Here is a 16,738-nt window from a genome sequence, read left to right on the forward strand (position 1 = left end):
TTAACCTAAATCTTAACGGCTGCTAATCTGACTTTTTGCACTACTGGCAGTTCTTTATAGCTTGCCACTCCTTGCACATTTGCTCTCTGCACTATTGTACTTACAGCGTTATTGTTACAGTGTTAATGTTACTGTTTACCTGACTTGTTAACCTGACTGCCCATTTTGCACATCTGGTTAGCTACTCCTCTTGCACTATCGGCACTATGGTAAAATACTATACGTAGCCATAATACAATACAACTTTTACTTATATCTGTACATTCGAGGAAACTGTGTGGGTCAGATGTATCGACATTTCGTTCTGTATACACGTGTACTAGAATGACAATAAAGTAGATCTGAATCTGAATCTGAATCTGAATAAATGGCTCGCGAGCCCGGCGTGCTCAGGAAAAAGAGCCACAAATGGCTCACGGGCCTGGTGTGCTCACAAATAAGAGCCATTGTTGGGTCGCAAGCCCTGCGTGCTCTCGAAAAACAGCCATAAATGGCTCGCAGGCCCAGCATATTCACAAAAAAGAGCCATGAGTGGCTCGCGAGCCCGGCGTGCTCAGGAAAAAAGAGCCATGAATGGCTCCCGTGCCCGGCATGCTCACAAGAAGAGCTATGTTCTGCTTGCGAACCCGTCCTGCTCACGAAAAAGAGCCATAAATGGCTCGTGAGCCAGGCTTGCACACGAAAAAGATCCATAAATGGCTCGCGAGCCGGGCGTGCTCACGAAAAGGAGCCGTATTTGGACCGCGAGTCCGGCATGCTCACAAAAAGAGCCATATTTGGACCGCGACCCTGTCGTGCTCGGGAAAAAGAGCCATATTTGGGTTGCGAGTCCGGCGTGCTCACCAGAAAGAGCCATAAATGACTCGTGGGCCTGGTGTGCTCACAAAAAAGAGCCATAAAAGGCTCACGAGCCCGTCGTGCTCAGGAAAAAGAGCCATGAATGGCTCGCGAGTCCGGCATGCTCACTAAAAGAGCCATATTTGGACCGCGAGCCTGTCGTGCTCAGGAAAAAGAGCCATATTTGGGCTGCGATCCCGGCGTGCTCAGGAAAAAGAGCCATGTTTGGCCTACGAGCCCGGCGTGCTCACCAGAAAGAGCCATAAATGACTTGTGGGCCCGGCGTGCTCACGAAAAGAGCCATATTTGGGTCGAGAGCCTGGCGTGCTCACGAAAAAGAGCCATGTTTGGCCCACGAGCCAGGTGTGCTCACCAGAAAGAGCCATAAATGAGTCGTGGGCTCGTCGTGCTCACGAAAAAGAGCCATAAATGGCTCGCGAGCCCAACGTGCTCATGAAAAAGAGCCATATTTGGGTCACGAGCCCAATGTGCTCACGAAAAAGAGCCATTACTGGCTCGCGAGCCCAACATGCTCACGAAAAAGACCCATATTTGGGTCGCGAGCCCGGCGTGCTCACGAAAAAGAGCCATAAATGACTCCCGTGCCCGGCGTGCTCACGAAAACAGCCATGTTTTGGTTCCCGACCCCCGTTTAAGCATTTCACTCCCGTCCCCATTCATGCAACTCTCAGTCACTTTCTCCCTCCCCCATTTAGGAGGGTCCTCCCACCATTGGGAAGGCATGAAAACGCTTCTCCATTAGGAACGCCGGGCCTAAGCTGGCCCTGACAAGTCCCGCTTTGATCTGCCGTGAGCCGGTCTAAACACTGCCGCTAAACTCACAGTTCGGGCGGGGGCGGGGGCGGCGGGCGAGGGCACAAGGAGACGGGGGCGGCGAGCGAGGGCCAAGATTAAAGCAGCCAAAGGGAACGGAGACAACTTTTTCCAATGAAACTTTTCAACACAGCCGTTTTTTTTTACTTCCCTGTAAAAGCCGCAACTTTTGCTAGCCAATTTCAACCCCGCGCCTTATGTTGAGCCACATCTAAGAGCCCAGGTGTCAAAAAGGCGGCCTGCGGGCCAGATCAGGTCGGCTAAGGGATTGAATCCGGCCCGCGAGACAACACTCAGAGAAGCACAAGAGAAAAACAAGCTGCAGGTTGAAATATGTGCATCATGAGACTGGAGATAGGCCGGATTCAGCCCTTTTTGGTTTATGCTGCTTTATGTACCGTATTTTCCGCACTATAAGGCGCACCTAAAAGTCTTCATTTCTTTCAAAAGCTGACCATGCGCCTTATAATACAGTGCGCCTTATATATGGATAAACATTAAGTCGCAAAGTCTTGCAACTAATGCAAAGCAGCCGCCGACTCGATTTTCCCCCGAACGCCAAGTCGTCCGCGGTGTATGCTGGGATTTATTTACCGGCGTTTCATTGGCTAACCAATGTGTCAATCATCATTTGAATCGATCACTATTGGCTAAAGTTATTTGGAGACAAAGGGGGCGGATCCTTTTTATCATTTACAGGCTTGTATAGGCTAAGGGGCAAAACAAAGCCTGCAATTGGCCGAAAAAGATGTGTCAATCATCAGTTGAATCCATCACTATTGGCTAAAGTTATTCGGAGGTAAAGAGGGCGGATCCTTTTTATCATTTACAGGCTAGCATAGGCTAAAGGGGCAAAACCAAGCCTGCAATTGGCCGAAAAAGATGAATGTGAATAGCATGTTGGGTTGACGGCATAGAGAAAACAGTATTTTACTATTCTGTACTGTATTTGTAAATATTTTACTCTCCTGGATTTTACTACACTCACGGATATAAGAGGACCATGGTTGCACATTATTATTGGACACGACGACTCCGGTGAGCTACTCCGGCTATATATTTTCCCAGTATCTTGTTTCAGAGTGATATCGATGTTTCTGTGATGGGCCTTTTTTTTAAATTCAACTCAATTCCAAGTGTTTATTGTCGTATGCACAGTAAAGTTGGGAGCGAAAAAGAAAATAGAAACTAAGGAATGGTTGGCATTTCTTGAATCCCAAGACTTTAACCTTCCGAATGATATTTGAAACAATGCATTTGAGTGACATCGTACGGACACCGCATTTGCTTCTTTGCAAGCTTTGGGAATGTTAAGGGGGTAATAAGTTGGACTGAACCATCTGACTGTTTTGTCCACGTTCCCATTGTAGCGCCTTATAATCCGGTGCGCCTTATGTATGGAAGATAAAGGACCAAAAACTATTTTTTGGGGGTGCGCCCTATAACCCGCTGCGCCCTATAGTGCGGAAAATACGGTATGTGCTTTATTTATGTTTAACAATATCATTATTATATTATTAAAACTTTTAACACTTTACACTTTTTTTTTCACTGATTTCTTCTCGAGCCATCCTGGGCACCTGATGCCCCACGCATTTCGCGGGGCTACGGCCCTGCCTACCACCTTATGGAGAATCGTATTACATTTATACTTATCAGACAAAAAAAAAAAAAAAAAAAAAAAAAAAAAATCATTATGTTTTTCAACATTTGTATCCGTCAATATATATCAAAAATGTTAACCGACTTTTAAAAATGATGTCATCAATTTTGTTTTGGGGGGTTCATCTTTGATTATATTATCGTTTTTTTTTCTTAATCCATTTTCTTAATTTATTTTCCTATTTTTTTTACTCTGCATGTCTGCAGCACTTTCATTGGTTCATGCCAATTTTGATGTAAAAGAATATACAGTAAGATACTTTAATGAGAATTGTCAAGGCGCCCTCTGCTGGACCAAAGTGGTACTACAACCCTAAAACCTCACAGGGAGCCGACGTACTTATTTCCATCGATTTAACGTGCGTAGCGGCCGATAAGTGGCGCAACGAGACCAATCGATGAGGTGATTAGACATTATCGATTTGTTGTTGCAGCCCTAGTCAATTATACACGATAACAAAGTACTTGTGCTGCTGCAGTATTTCTACTGTGTCTCAATGCCGTGTATGTTTGTTGGTACACTTTTGAGAATTCTTTCTGCGTACTGTTCTCATCTCATCACATCAGCTGCACCGCTTATCCTCAGTAATCATCGGGCAGGGGACACCCTGGACTGGTTGCCAGCCAATCGCAGGGGACAGACAACTCACTCGCTCAGTCACACCTAGGGACAATTTGAACCGGCCAATTCACCTGACATGTATGTTTTTGGAACGTGGGAGGAAACCGGAGTGCCCGGAGGAAACCCACGCAAGCACGGGGAGAACATACAAACTCCGCACAGTAAGGCCGGGAGCTGGATTTGAACCCACTCAGGAGGTTCCCACGACCTCAGAACTGTGCCGCACACGCGCTAACCACTGCGCCGCCGTGCTGCCCTCTGCGTACTGTTATTATTCGTAAATATTGCATGTGTCAAAACAAGCACATGCGGCTTATAGTCAGGTGCGGCTTATATACCCTATATTCCGCACTGTAAAAGATGCAGTGGCTTATAAAAATGTGTCTTTTGTTATATAAATAGGGACTATAAAGCACATAGTACAGCAGCACGAATAACTGATATTGAATCAAAATCGCAGTGTCATCGCAAGACACTGCGGTTTGAGCCTCGTGTGACCATAACGTAGCTCACCACCAGAGGGAGCCGTTTTTCAAGTTTGAAATATGTCAAAATAATAAACCCTAGTTTTGACTTCATTTCAAGCACCATTTTTTCACTTTTTTATACAGCTTACAAGGAAATATGAATAAAACAATATTTTATTTTGTTTTGACCAATCTAGAAAAAGTCATAATATTTGAAGACAAATAAAATTAAGTTAAGTACTCACAATAAATAGACTTTTAAAATCGAAAATTATATTCTAATTGCAACACTGGTCTGAAAAATCGCAATTTGGTTTTGGCCCTAGAACATAGTATTAAAGATGGGTTGCGCTTAAAATAAATAAGTTTTATATGTGTGCATTTGTGGAAATCGATCACTGTTCACAATTGAAAACCAAGGACAAGTTAGATAGACATAGATAGATGTCTTGATAGAGAGAGTTGTTTAGATGGAGATAAATAGATGTCTAGATAGAGAGATGTCTAGATACAGATGGATGTCTAGATAGAGATAGATAATTGTCTAGATAGAGATACAAGTCTAGATGGAGATAAATGTCTAGATAGAGATAGATGTCTAGATAGAGATAGATGTCTAGATCGCAAAATAGAGATAGATGTCTAGGTAGAGATAGATGTCTGGATAGAGATAGATGTCTAGATAGAAATGGATGTCTAGGTGTCTAAATAGATAGATGTCTAGTTAGAGATAGATGTCTAGATAGAGATATGTCTAGATGTCTAGATAGAGATAGATGTCTAGATCGCTAGAAATAGATGTCTAGGTAGAGATAGATGTCTAGATGGAGATAGAGATAGATGTCTAGATCGCTAGATAGAGATAGATGTCTAGGTAGAGATAGATAGAGATAGATGTCTAGATAGAGATAGATGTCTAGGTAGAGATAGATGTCTAGATAGAAATGGATGTCTAGGTGTCTAAATAGATAGATGTCTAAATAGAGATAGATGTCTAGATAGAGAAATGTCTAGATAGATGTCTAGGTCGAGATAGATGTCTAGATGGAAATGGATGTCTAGGTGTCTAAATAGATAGATGTCTAAATAGATGTCTAGTTAGAGATAGATGTCTAGATAGAAATGGATGTCTACGTGTCTAAATAGATGTCTAGTTAGAGATAGATGTCTAGATAGAGAAATGTCTAGATAGAGAGCAAGAGAGAAAAAAAGATCATAAGAGCAAGAGAGACAGACAGAAAAAAGAAAAGAAAGAAAAGATTATGAAAAAGAGAGAGGGAAAGAGAGAAAAGAAATAGGAAAGAAAGGAAAAAGAAAGAGAAATAGAGAGGGACCGACAAAACAGAGAGAGCGATAAATCCATAGAGAGCGAGAAAAAGACAAAAAAGGAGAGAGAAGGAGGGAAAAAAAGAGAAAACAGAGAAAAGGAAAAAAGAGGAAAATAGTGAGAAAGAAAAACCGAGAGCAAATAAGAGCGAAACAGAAAAGAAAAAGATAATGAAAAAGTGAAAGGGATGGAAAAGGGGAAAGAGAGAGAGAGAGAGAGATAGACAGCAAAAAAGAGAAAAAAAAGAGATATGGAGCCATAGAGAGAAAGAGAAAAAGACAAGAGAGAGAAAAGTGAGAGGAAAAAAGACCGAAACAGACTGACACAAAAAAGAAAAGAAAGAAAGGAAATCGAAAGAAATAGAGAAAGAGAAAGAGACAGCAAAAAAGAGAAAAAACGAGAGCTATGGAGCCATAGAGAAAGAAGAGAAAAAAGACAAGAGAGAAAAAAGTGAGAGGAAAAAAGAGGAAAAGAGCAAGAGATAAAAAACGAGAAAATAAGAGCAAAACAGACCGACATAAAAACCAAAAGAAAGAAAAGATAATGAAAAAGACAGGGATGGAAAGAGAGTGAAAGAGAGAAAAGACAAAGGAAAGAAAGGAAATAGAAAGAAATAGAGAGAGACAGCAAAAAAGAGAAAAAAACAAGAGCTATGGAGCCATAGAGAAAGGAGAAAAAAGACAAGAGAGAAAAAAGTGAGAGGAAAAAAGAGGAAAAGAGCAAGAGAAAAAAAACAAGAAAATAAGAGCGAAACAGACTGACATGAAAAAGAAAATATCATGAAAAAGAGAGAGGGATGGAAAGAGTGAAAGAGAGAAAAGACAAAGGAAAGAAAGGAAATAGAAAGAAATGGAGAACTTTGGAGCCATAGAGAGTGAAAGACAAAAAAAGAGATAGAAGAGAAAAAGGAGAGAAAGAGACGAAAAAGAGAAAAAAGTGAGAGAAAAAAAAAAGCGCCGGTCTTCTTCGAGAAAAGAAAAAGGATTTCCGCCGAGCGCTAATCAATCAGCCCCTAATAATGGCTCCCATGCCTGTGGGGGCTCAATGCATCCCGTGACCCCAAACCCTAGGAGGGAGGGGGGGGTGGGGCACCCCCTCTCAGAATAGAACCCCGGGACAAACTCCCCGGGCTAATTGTCCTTGCTAGTGTCAGCCTTTTCAAAGACCCCCCCCGCCTCTTCTTCCCACTTTCCCCAGTAAATCCTCTCACTTCGTCCATGCAACACCGGAGGAATTTCTGACATTTTTGTTCTGAATTCTGATTGGCTAAACAGAGGAAGACGCTTTCAACCGCCAACAAACCTGGACCTCTCCACCTTCTACATCTGTTGAGTAGCTCCACATGGGTCTTTCTAAAAAAAAATATTTGAAAATAAAAAAAAAACACGATATGGTTTCTGTAGGACTCAACTGGAATGTAAATGCAGTTTCCCATACCGTCCACATGTTGGCGCCAAAGTCATGTAAAGTGGATTGAGTCCTTAATTCATAAAGTTGTGCAGTAAAAGAGGATAAAGATTTTTAAAATCATTGAACAGAAGTTAAAGGTTTTAAGTACAATACTTTTATTTGTTGAGAAAAAACTTAGGGTTGGTTTTAGAGTAATACACAAAGATTTTTATGTTTTCCAGGGTGTTCGATCCCCCATTAACCGCCATGACTGAGGTATAAGGTTTTATCAACAGTTTACACGTATCAGCGATACACCAAAAGACCCCCTGTTGGCTGTCTTTATATGGAAACAATCCAAGTTCACTTTTTATGATGAAAACCCACAGAACAAACCGTAAACGCCAGCCAAGAACCCGGAGTATTTGATTGTGTGGTTGGATATCTGCGCAGAAAACACACCTACAGTGGGACCTCGCTACTTCGCGGTTCCACGTTTGCGGGTTCGGAGCTTCGCAGGTCTAAAAAATAATAATAATAAAATAAAATTTTAAAAAAAAAGAAAAAAAAAGAAAAAAAGAAGAAGGGGCGTCACTACTTTGCGGATTTTCACTTTTCAGAAAGAGAAAAAGAGAAAGAGTGAAAGAGCGTGAGAAACAAGAGATAAAAACAGAAATTGTGAGAGAGGGGAAATAAAGAGAAAGAATGAAATCTAAAGAGAAATAGAAAGAGAAAAAGAGGAGAGAAGAGAGGGGAGAAAGATAGGAGGGGAAAGCAATAGAGAGAGAAAGAGTAAAGGAAAAAATGAAGAGAGAGCAAAAGAAGGTAAAAAGAGAGAGGAAAGAGAAAAAAAGGAACAAAGAAAGAGAAAAAGAGACAGAGAGTGAAAGAGCGTGAGAAACAAGAGAAAAAAACAGAAATTGTGAGAGAGGGGGAAAGAAAGAGAAAGAATGAAATCCAAAGAGAAAAAGAGGAGAGAAGGTGAGAAAGAGAGAAAGGGGAAAGACAGAAGGGGAAAGCAAGAGAGAGAGAAAGAGAGTAAAGGAAAAAATGAAGAGAGAGCAAAAGAAGGTAAAAAGACAGAGAAAGAGACAAAAAGGAACAAAAATGGAGACAGAGAGTGAAAGAGCGTGAGGAACAGAAAAACAGAAATAGTGAGAGAGGGGGTAAGAAAGAGAAAGAATGAGATCCAAAGAGAAATAGAAAGAACAAGAGAGGAAAGAAGATAGTAGAAAGAGATAAAGGGGAAAGCAAGAGTGAGGAAGAGAAAAGTAATAAATGAAGAGAGAGCAAAAGAAGGTAAAAAGACAGAGAGAAAGAGAAAAAGAGACAGAGTAAAAGAGCGTGAGAAACAAGAGATAAAAACAGAAATAGTGAGAGAGGGGGAAAGAAAGAGAAAGAATGAAGTCCAAAGAGAAATAGAAAGAGAGAAAAAGAGGAGAGAAGAGAGGGGAGAAAGAGAAAGTGGAAAGACAGAAGGGGAAAGCAAGAAATAGAGAAAGAGAGTAAAGGAAAAAATGAAGAGAGAGCAAAATAAGGTAAAAAGACAGAGAGAAAGAGACAAAAAGGAACAAAGAAAGAGAAAGAGAGAGAGTAAAAGAGAGAGAGATAGAAAGAGTGAGAGAAAAATGGAGGAAGAGAGAGAAATACAAGAGCAGCGTTTGTGAGAGGCACCTGGCTTTGTGGACCTATTTCAACCTACAACTCTCTTTTTCTCTTGCGCTTCTCTGAGCGTGTTCTCGCGGGCCGGATCCAATCCCCTAGCGGGCCTGATCCGGCCCTCGGGCCGACTCTTTCGCACCTGTGCACTAGGGGGACCAAACCAATCGTATCATGATTAGTTTGAGCAAAATGGAGTTTATTACAATTTGTCCAGAATTGGATTGTTCCACTAGGGCAGGGGGTGTCAAACTCATTTAAGGGGCCACATCGTAGAACAAACATTCTCTCGGGGGCCGGTTTAGTAGATTAGAGAGAAAGAAAGAAAAGAAAGAGAGAGAAAGAAGAAAAAGAAAAAGAAAAAGAAAGAGAAAGAAAGAGAAATATAGAAAGAAAGAGAAAGAAAGAAAGAAAAAGAAGAAAAAGAAAGAAAGAAAACAAAGAGAAAGAAAGAAAGAAAGAAGAGAAAGAAAAAAAAGAAAAAGAAAAAGAAAGAAGAGAAAGAGAAAGAGAAAGAGAAAGAGAAAGAGAAAGATAGAAAGAAAGAGAAATATAGAAAGAAAAAGAAAAAGAAGAAAAAGAAGAAAAAGAAGAAGATAGAAAGAAAGAAAAAGAAAGAAAGAAAGAAAAAGAAGAAAAAGGAGAAGATAGAAAGAAAGAAAAAGAAAGAAAGAAAGAAAAAGAAAGAAAAAAAGAAAGAAAAAAAGAAAGAAAGAGAAAGAAAGAAAGAAAGAGAAAGAAAGAAAGAAAAAGAAAGAAAGAAAGAAGAGAAAGAAAGAAAGAAAAAGAGAAAGAGAAAGAAAGAGAAAGAGAAAGAAAGAGAAAGAGAAAGAGAAAGAAAGAATGAGAAAGAAAGAAAGAAAGAAAAAGAAAAAGAAAGAGAAAGAAAGAAAGAGAAAGAAGAGAAAGAAAGAGAAAGAAAGAAAGAAGAGAAAGATGAGAAAAGAAGAGAAGAGAAGAGAAAGAAGAGAAAGAAAGAAAGAGAGGACACGAAAAACAAGTGATAAAAACAGAAAAAGTGAGAGAGGGGGAAAGAAAGAGAAAGAATGAAATCCCTCTCTCTTTTTGATCATATTTTTCATTATGTCTGTGTATAGCTCCGCCCTTTGCTACGGCTCACCCAATCAGATTGCTCTAGGGGCTTTGCTAGAGCTTTTGGGTAAAATGTTTGTTTTGGGTTACAGTTAGTTCTGTGGCTTTTCATTATAAACTCTAATCTCTTTTTCTCTCTTTCTCTTCCTCCATTTTTCTCTCACTCTCTCTATCTCTCTTTCACTCTGTCTGTTTTTCTCTTTCTTTGTTCCTTTTTGTTTCTCTTTGATTTGCTCTCTTCATTTTTTCCTTTACTCTCTTTCTCTCTCTCTCTTGCTTTTCCCCTTCTGTCTTTCCCCTTTCTCTCTTTCCCTCTCTATTTTCCTATTTTTTTTTCTTCACATCTGTGTATAGCTCCGCCCATAGCTACGGCTCACCCAATCAAATGGCTCTTGGGGCTTTGCTAGAGCTTTTGGGTAAAATGTTTGTTTTGAGCTACAGTTTGTTCTGTGGCTTTTCATTATAAACTATTTCTCTCTTCCTCCATTTTTCTCTCACTCTATCTCTCTTTCACTCTCTCTGTCTCTTTCTCTTTCTTTGTTCCTTTTTGTCTCTCTCTTTCTTTTGCTCTCCCTTCATTTTTTTTCCTTTACTCTCTTTTCTCTCTCTCTTGCTTCCCCCCTTCTCTCTTTCCCCTTTCTCTCTTTCTCTCCTTCTCTGTTGGTGTCCTTTCTGGACCAGTTTTCCCTGGGTGGTAGAAAAACCTGGAACCGACCTCCTAGCACACTGCACATTGGATTCTGGAGAAAATCAGGTTCTGGTCTGTCTCTAGACAAAAGCTAATTTGATTGCACTGAGTGATGATTTGATTAAAATCTATAAAATAATAATAATAATAATGATGAAGTCAATATCAATACGCCGCTTTAAATTCCGCTCCTTCCCGCAATGACTTAAGAGTCTTGAAGCTCATGGTGTCCTAAATCATGCTTTCAAAACAAGGTGCAAGCAAAGTTCGCTTGTAGAAATGTCACAAAATACTGCAAACAAGGATACCATCGTATTTTTCTTCAGTGCAGACAGCGGTGGCCAAAAGAGAGACTGTTTTTTTTTCTCTTGCTCTTTTCCTTTTTTTTCCCTCTCACTTATGTCTCTTTCTCTTTTTTCTTCCTTCTCTCTCCTTTTTGTCTTTCACTCTCTCTGTATGGCTCTATCTCTTTTTACCTGTCTCTCCCTCTATTTTCTTTATTTCATTTTCTTTCTTTCCATCCCTCTCTCTTTTTTGATTATCTTTTTCTTTTTTTTGTTTTTATGTCTGTGTATAGCTCCGCCCATTGCTACAACTCACCCAATCAATCAAATTGCTCTAGGGGCTTTGCTAGAGTTTTGGGTAAAACGTTTGTTTTGGGTTACAGTTTGTTCTGTGGCTTTTCATTATAAAGTGTCTAAACAATGAACATAGATTGTTCAATGAGCTTCCATATGATGGGTTATTTAGCGCGCTACAACCCAAAAATGTGTTGGTGCGACCCTAAAAACTGTAGTTAAAACTGTCTTATAGCTCATGGACTGAACCATTTCGCAGTCAGTACTGTCTCTGCTTGGCATGTGCGATAATCAGCTGTGCTTGAATCATACGGATATGCATATTATCTACCTCACGAAAAGAGCCATGGATGGCCCGCGAGCCATAGGTTCCGGACCTCTGATTTACAGCACAGTTAGACCTTGCAAATTGGTTTGTGTTTTGCTCGACCAATGTAGAGCAAATCAAGACCGAACATGTTTTTTGTTTTATTTGGTATTGCCGAATTTTAGATGCGGTACGGAAAATTATTTTCAGATGTCGATTTTTGGACCAAAAGGTAGAAGTCTAGATTCAGTGGTTAGCGCATTTAACTTGAGTCATCCTTTCAATGTTTTTTCCACCACTTTCACCTTTTTTTTTTTTTTTTGCTGGGTGGGACAAAAACCAAAACAGATTCCCAACAGAGGAACTGTCTTCGGACCAATCAGAATGTTGCGTAAATCAGATTCATTTTAGACTCGATTATGACCACTGATAGATTTCGAGAAATGATTTTTGTTAAGCCAATCATACGCTTAGTGTTTAGCAGATTTAACTTGACCAACTTGAGTCAAAAAGGGTCTTTTAATTACCTATTTTTTCCACATTTAAACCCCCAAAAAAGTCAACATGGAAAGTAATTGCCTTCAACCAAATGAACTTATCTTTTGGTTGAGCCCTTGGCATCCTTTCAATGTTTTTTCCACCACTTTCACCCTTTTTCTTTTTTTTTTTTTTTTTTTTGCTGGCTGGGACAAAAACCAAAACAGATTCCCAACAGACCAACAGTTATCGTACCGGATGTCCGAATGTTGCGTAAATCAGATTCATTTTAGACTCAATTATGACCACTGATAGATTTCGAGAAATGATTTTTGTTAAGCCAATCGTACACTTAGTGTTTAGCAGATTTAACTTGACCAACTTGAGTCAAAAAGGGTCTTTTGATTAACTTTTTTTTTCACATTTAAACCCCCAAAAAAGTCAACATGGAAAGTAATTGCTTTCAACCAAAAAAACTCATCTTTTGGTTAGGTCCTTGGCATCCTTTCAATGTTTTTTCCACCACTTTCAACCTTTTTTTTTTTTTTTTTTTGCTGGGTGGGGCAAAAACCAAAACAAACCAACTGTCTGCGTCCCGGATGTCCGAATGTTGCGTAAATCCGATTCTGATCTATTTTAGACTGCATTGTGACCACTGATACATTTCGAGAGATGATTTTGGTTAAGCCAATCGTACATGAAAAAAAATATAAAAAAATGTAAATAAATATAAAATGTATCGACTTATTCAATCCATCCCTATTGTCCTAACTGCAAAAGCTCCTCATGTCAACCAGTCCATCAAGCGGCACATTGACCGACTGTCAAAATGTCAGTTAGATATCGACTCAAGGATGAGAAACAACTGTAAACATCAAGAACAGTTTCGGAACACCTCAGGAAAGTATAAAAAGCGAGAGTGTAGCCTCTGCCCAACTTACAATAGTGTCCAGACCTGTGATTCTCCACAACCTTCTCAGCACCAGGTAAGAACTTCCACTTTTCAACCAAATCTATAGACCTTCAGCATCTCTGATGTCTTTTCAAGGTTTTAGTCAAACAGTTTTTGGGATGGGATGAAAAACTAGGACTGGTTCTCCTCAAAACCAACCTTCTGACACTAAACCAATGGTGGTTCTTCTTATGGACAGTCTTGGACATCATTTAGACCAGAAACAGACCTCTCAAATGGGGTAGTGTTCAATATAGACCACAAGACCCAAAAACCTTTCCTTTGGAACTGAACCAAGACAGTTTTTGGATAGACTACAGGTGCCTTTCAACCGGTTTTCGGATTTTGGGCTCAAGTGGAAAGTTGTAGCTAGAGTTTAGCTTAAACAATGTGGACAGAATTTCAGTCAGAAAAAGACTTGATTGCTACCAAATAAAGACGTCTTTTGGATGGACTACAAGAGTCTTTTAGACCAGTTTTGGGATTTTGGGCTAAAGCAGAATATGTCCCTCTTCAGATGTGATTTAGACCCATATAGACCTCTCGAATTGGGTTGTGTTTAGCTAATCCTATGTGGACCAAATTGAATCCCCAAAACACTTTTCTTTGAAACTGATATAGACTACAGGTGTCTTTTCAACCAGTTTTTAGATTTTGGGCTAAAGCCAATTCTGGTCCATTTTAGACATGATTCAGACCTAAAATAGACGTCCAGAGCTGGGTCATGCATAGTCCATGTTACATGGACTAAATTCAGTCCATTTATATCATTTTTCAAGCAAACAAAGATATCTCTTGGATAGACCAGTGGCTCTTATTCAACAGGTTTTTAGATTTTGGGCTAAAGCTGATTCTGACCTGCTTTAGACCCATATAGACCTCTAGAACTGGGTTGTGTTTAGCCAATCCTATGTGGAGCAAATTAAATCCCCAAAACACTTTTCTTTGGAACTGAACCAAGATGTATTTTGGATAGACTACAAGTGTCTTTTCAACCAGTTTTGGGATTTTGGGCTAAAGAATAATCTGACACTCCTTAATTATGATTTAGACCTCTAGAATTGGGTTATGTTTATCAAATCCTATGTGGACCAAATTAAATCCCCCAAACACTTTTCTTTGGAACTGAACTAAAATGTCTTTTGGATTGACTACAGGAGTCTTTTCAACCAGTTTTTGGATTTTGGGCTAAAGAAGAATCTGACACTCCTTAATTATGGTTTAGACCTCCCTCTAGAATTGGGTTATGTTTATCCAATCCTATGTGGACCAAATTAAATCCCCAAAACACTTTTCTTTTGGATAGATTACAGGTGTCTTTTCAACCAGTTTTTTAGATTTTGGGGTAAAGCTGATTCTGGTCCGTTTTAGACATGATTCAGACCCAATATAAACGTCTAAAATTGGGTCATGCATAATCCATGTTATGTGGACTAAATTCAGACCATGAATAGCCTTTTTCAAGCAAACAAAGATGTCTCTTGGATAGACCAGTGGCTCTTATTTAACAAGTTTTCCGATTTTAGGCTCAATTTGATTCAGGTCTGTTTCAGACCCAAAACAAATGTCTATATGTAGCTTGTATATATAACCCATTAAATGTGGGCAAAATTCAGTCATAAAAAAAAACTTAATTGAAACCAGAAAGTTGTCTTTTGGACAGGTAATTGGTGTCCTTTTAACAACTTTTCAGATTTTATGCTCAAGTGTAGTCCTCTTTAAATGTGATTCAGACCCAAAATAGACATCTAGAATTGGGTTTTAGTATAGCTCATCTGACGTGGACTACATTTAGTGCAAAAGACTTCTTGGGGGCTGAATAAAGACATATTTTAAATAGATAATCTGGTTTATTTTCATTCAGTTTTGGGATTTATGGCAGAAGCTGGTATGTTTTAGACACGATTCCGACCCAAAAATAAACGTCTAAAATTGGGTCATGTATAGTCCATCTTTTGTGGACAAAATTTAGGCCATAAGACTTCTTGGGAATCGAATAAAGAAATATTTCAAATAGATAATCTACTTCTTTTCATTCAGTTTTGGGATTTATGGCCGAAGCTGATATGTTTTAGGCACGATTCAGACCCAAAATAGACATCTAGAATTGGGTTTTTGTATAGCTTATCTGACGTGTATTAAATTATTCCAAAAGACTTCTTGGGAATCAAATAAAGACATATTTTAAATAGATAATCTGGCTTCTTTTCGTTCAGTTTTGGGATTTATGGCGAAAGCCGATGCTGGTATGTTTTAGACCCGATTCAGACCCAAAACAGACGTCTGGAATTGGGTCACATATAGTTCATTTTATGTGGACTAAAATGAGTCCATCAGACTTCTTGGGAATCAAATAAAGACATATTTTAAATACATAATCTGGCTTCCTTTCATTTAGTTTTCGGATTTATGGCGGAAGCTGATGCTGGTACGTTTTAGACATGTTTCAGACCCAAAATAGACGTCTAAAATTGGGTTATGTATAGTCTAAATTGAGTCCACAAATACCCTTTTTCAAGCAAACAACGACGTCTCTTGGATAGACTAGTGGCTTTCATTCGACAAGTTCTGGGCTCAGTTAGTTTTAGACCCAAAATAACGGTCTCCATGTAGCCCAATTACTGTGGAGCAAATTCAAATCAGAACAAGCGATTATTTCAACCCATTAAAAATAGGTAATTGGTGTCCTTTTAGGGTTTTGGGGCTAAAGCTCATTCTGGTTCCGACCTGGACAATTTTCAGTCCAAAAACAACATTTTTATAACCCAACGAAGAAGAAATAGCGTCGAAAAATACTCCACATTTCGACCCCCAAACAAGTCCTTTCGAAAACACCCCCACCCAACTTTCACTTTGCAACCCCGTCATCTTTTCAACCTGTTTTCAACCCGTTTTGGACCTCCGGGACAAAACCCAAGGACCGTGTCTAGCCTGGACCCACATCCTCCAGAACAGGTCCGGATTCACACCTGAAAACAACCTGACGACACGCGCCGCCCGGCATTCCTTTCATTCCTAACGCACGCTGCTAATTAACGCGTTAACGACGAGCGGCTGGAGTCATGAATCAAACGAATGGGTTCCTCACCGGTGCCGATGATTCCCAGCGTCCCGTTTCCGTCTCACTCCTTATCCGTTTTTGTTACGGTCCTCGTTATCAGTCCGAGAAGGGAAAGTTCCGTGCGTGCGCGCGCCTGCGTGGATGAGCGTGCGTGCCTAGGTACGTGCGCGCGTCCGTCGCGCTCGGTGCCGTGCGCGCTTCTGACTGCAAGCAAGCGAAGGCTCTTTTAAAAAGACTGAGAAGACCCCGCCCCCTTTCCTCCTCACGTGACCACACACGCATTTTCCCTCTCTATTGCTATGTATGTGGTACGCCCCCTGGCCATTCGTTGTGGTACTGCAGGGAGCAGCGCAAATATTTACCGTCAAATGAGTTAATTTCAAGTTTATTACTTTCTTATTTCTTTTTTAAAAAAGAAGCTTAAATTAAATAACATTATATTGTCTCTCCACGATGTATAAAATATGAAAATATATAATAACAAATAAATAAACACAAATATAATAGAATTTAAAAAACGTACAAATTATGAAAATATTCAGAAATATAGTACAAATAAAACACAATATCATATACAAAAAAATATACCATAAATGGAGAATATGCACAAATCTAGGACAAATAAAAACACAATACATTATATGAAAAATATAATACCAAATATAGAAAATATACTCAAATATAGTACAAATAAAACACAATATCACATACAAAAAATATAATACCATAAATAGAAAATATATCCAAATATAAGACGTATAAAAAAATAATTATAAACAAAATATA

At 39.5% G+C, this 16,738-nt stretch overlaps 1 protein-coding gene across 1 annotated transcript in view; it reads right to left on the reverse strand.

Annotated features, from left to right (window-relative positions):
* Window positions 1-16,138, reverse strand: part of cntfr (ciliary neurotrophic factor receptor) — a 291,539-nt gene extending 275,401 nt beyond the window's left edge. Inside the window, exon 1 of the mRNA XM_088319978.1 lies at window positions 15,980-16,138. The gene's annotated coding sequence lies outside the window, so the exon portion shown is untranslated. The remainder of the gene's footprint in view (window positions 1-15,979) is intronic.
* Window positions 16,139-16,738: the final 600 nt, after the last annotated feature.

Source organism: Urocampus carinirostris, chromosome 16 (assembly GCF_059441175.1).
Source record: "Urocampus carinirostris isolate Australia breed hairy pipefish chromosome 16, RoL_Ucar_1.0, whole genome shotgun sequence".
NCBI lineage: Eukaryota > Metazoa > Chordata > Actinopteri > Syngnathiformes > Syngnathidae > Urocampus > Urocampus carinirostris.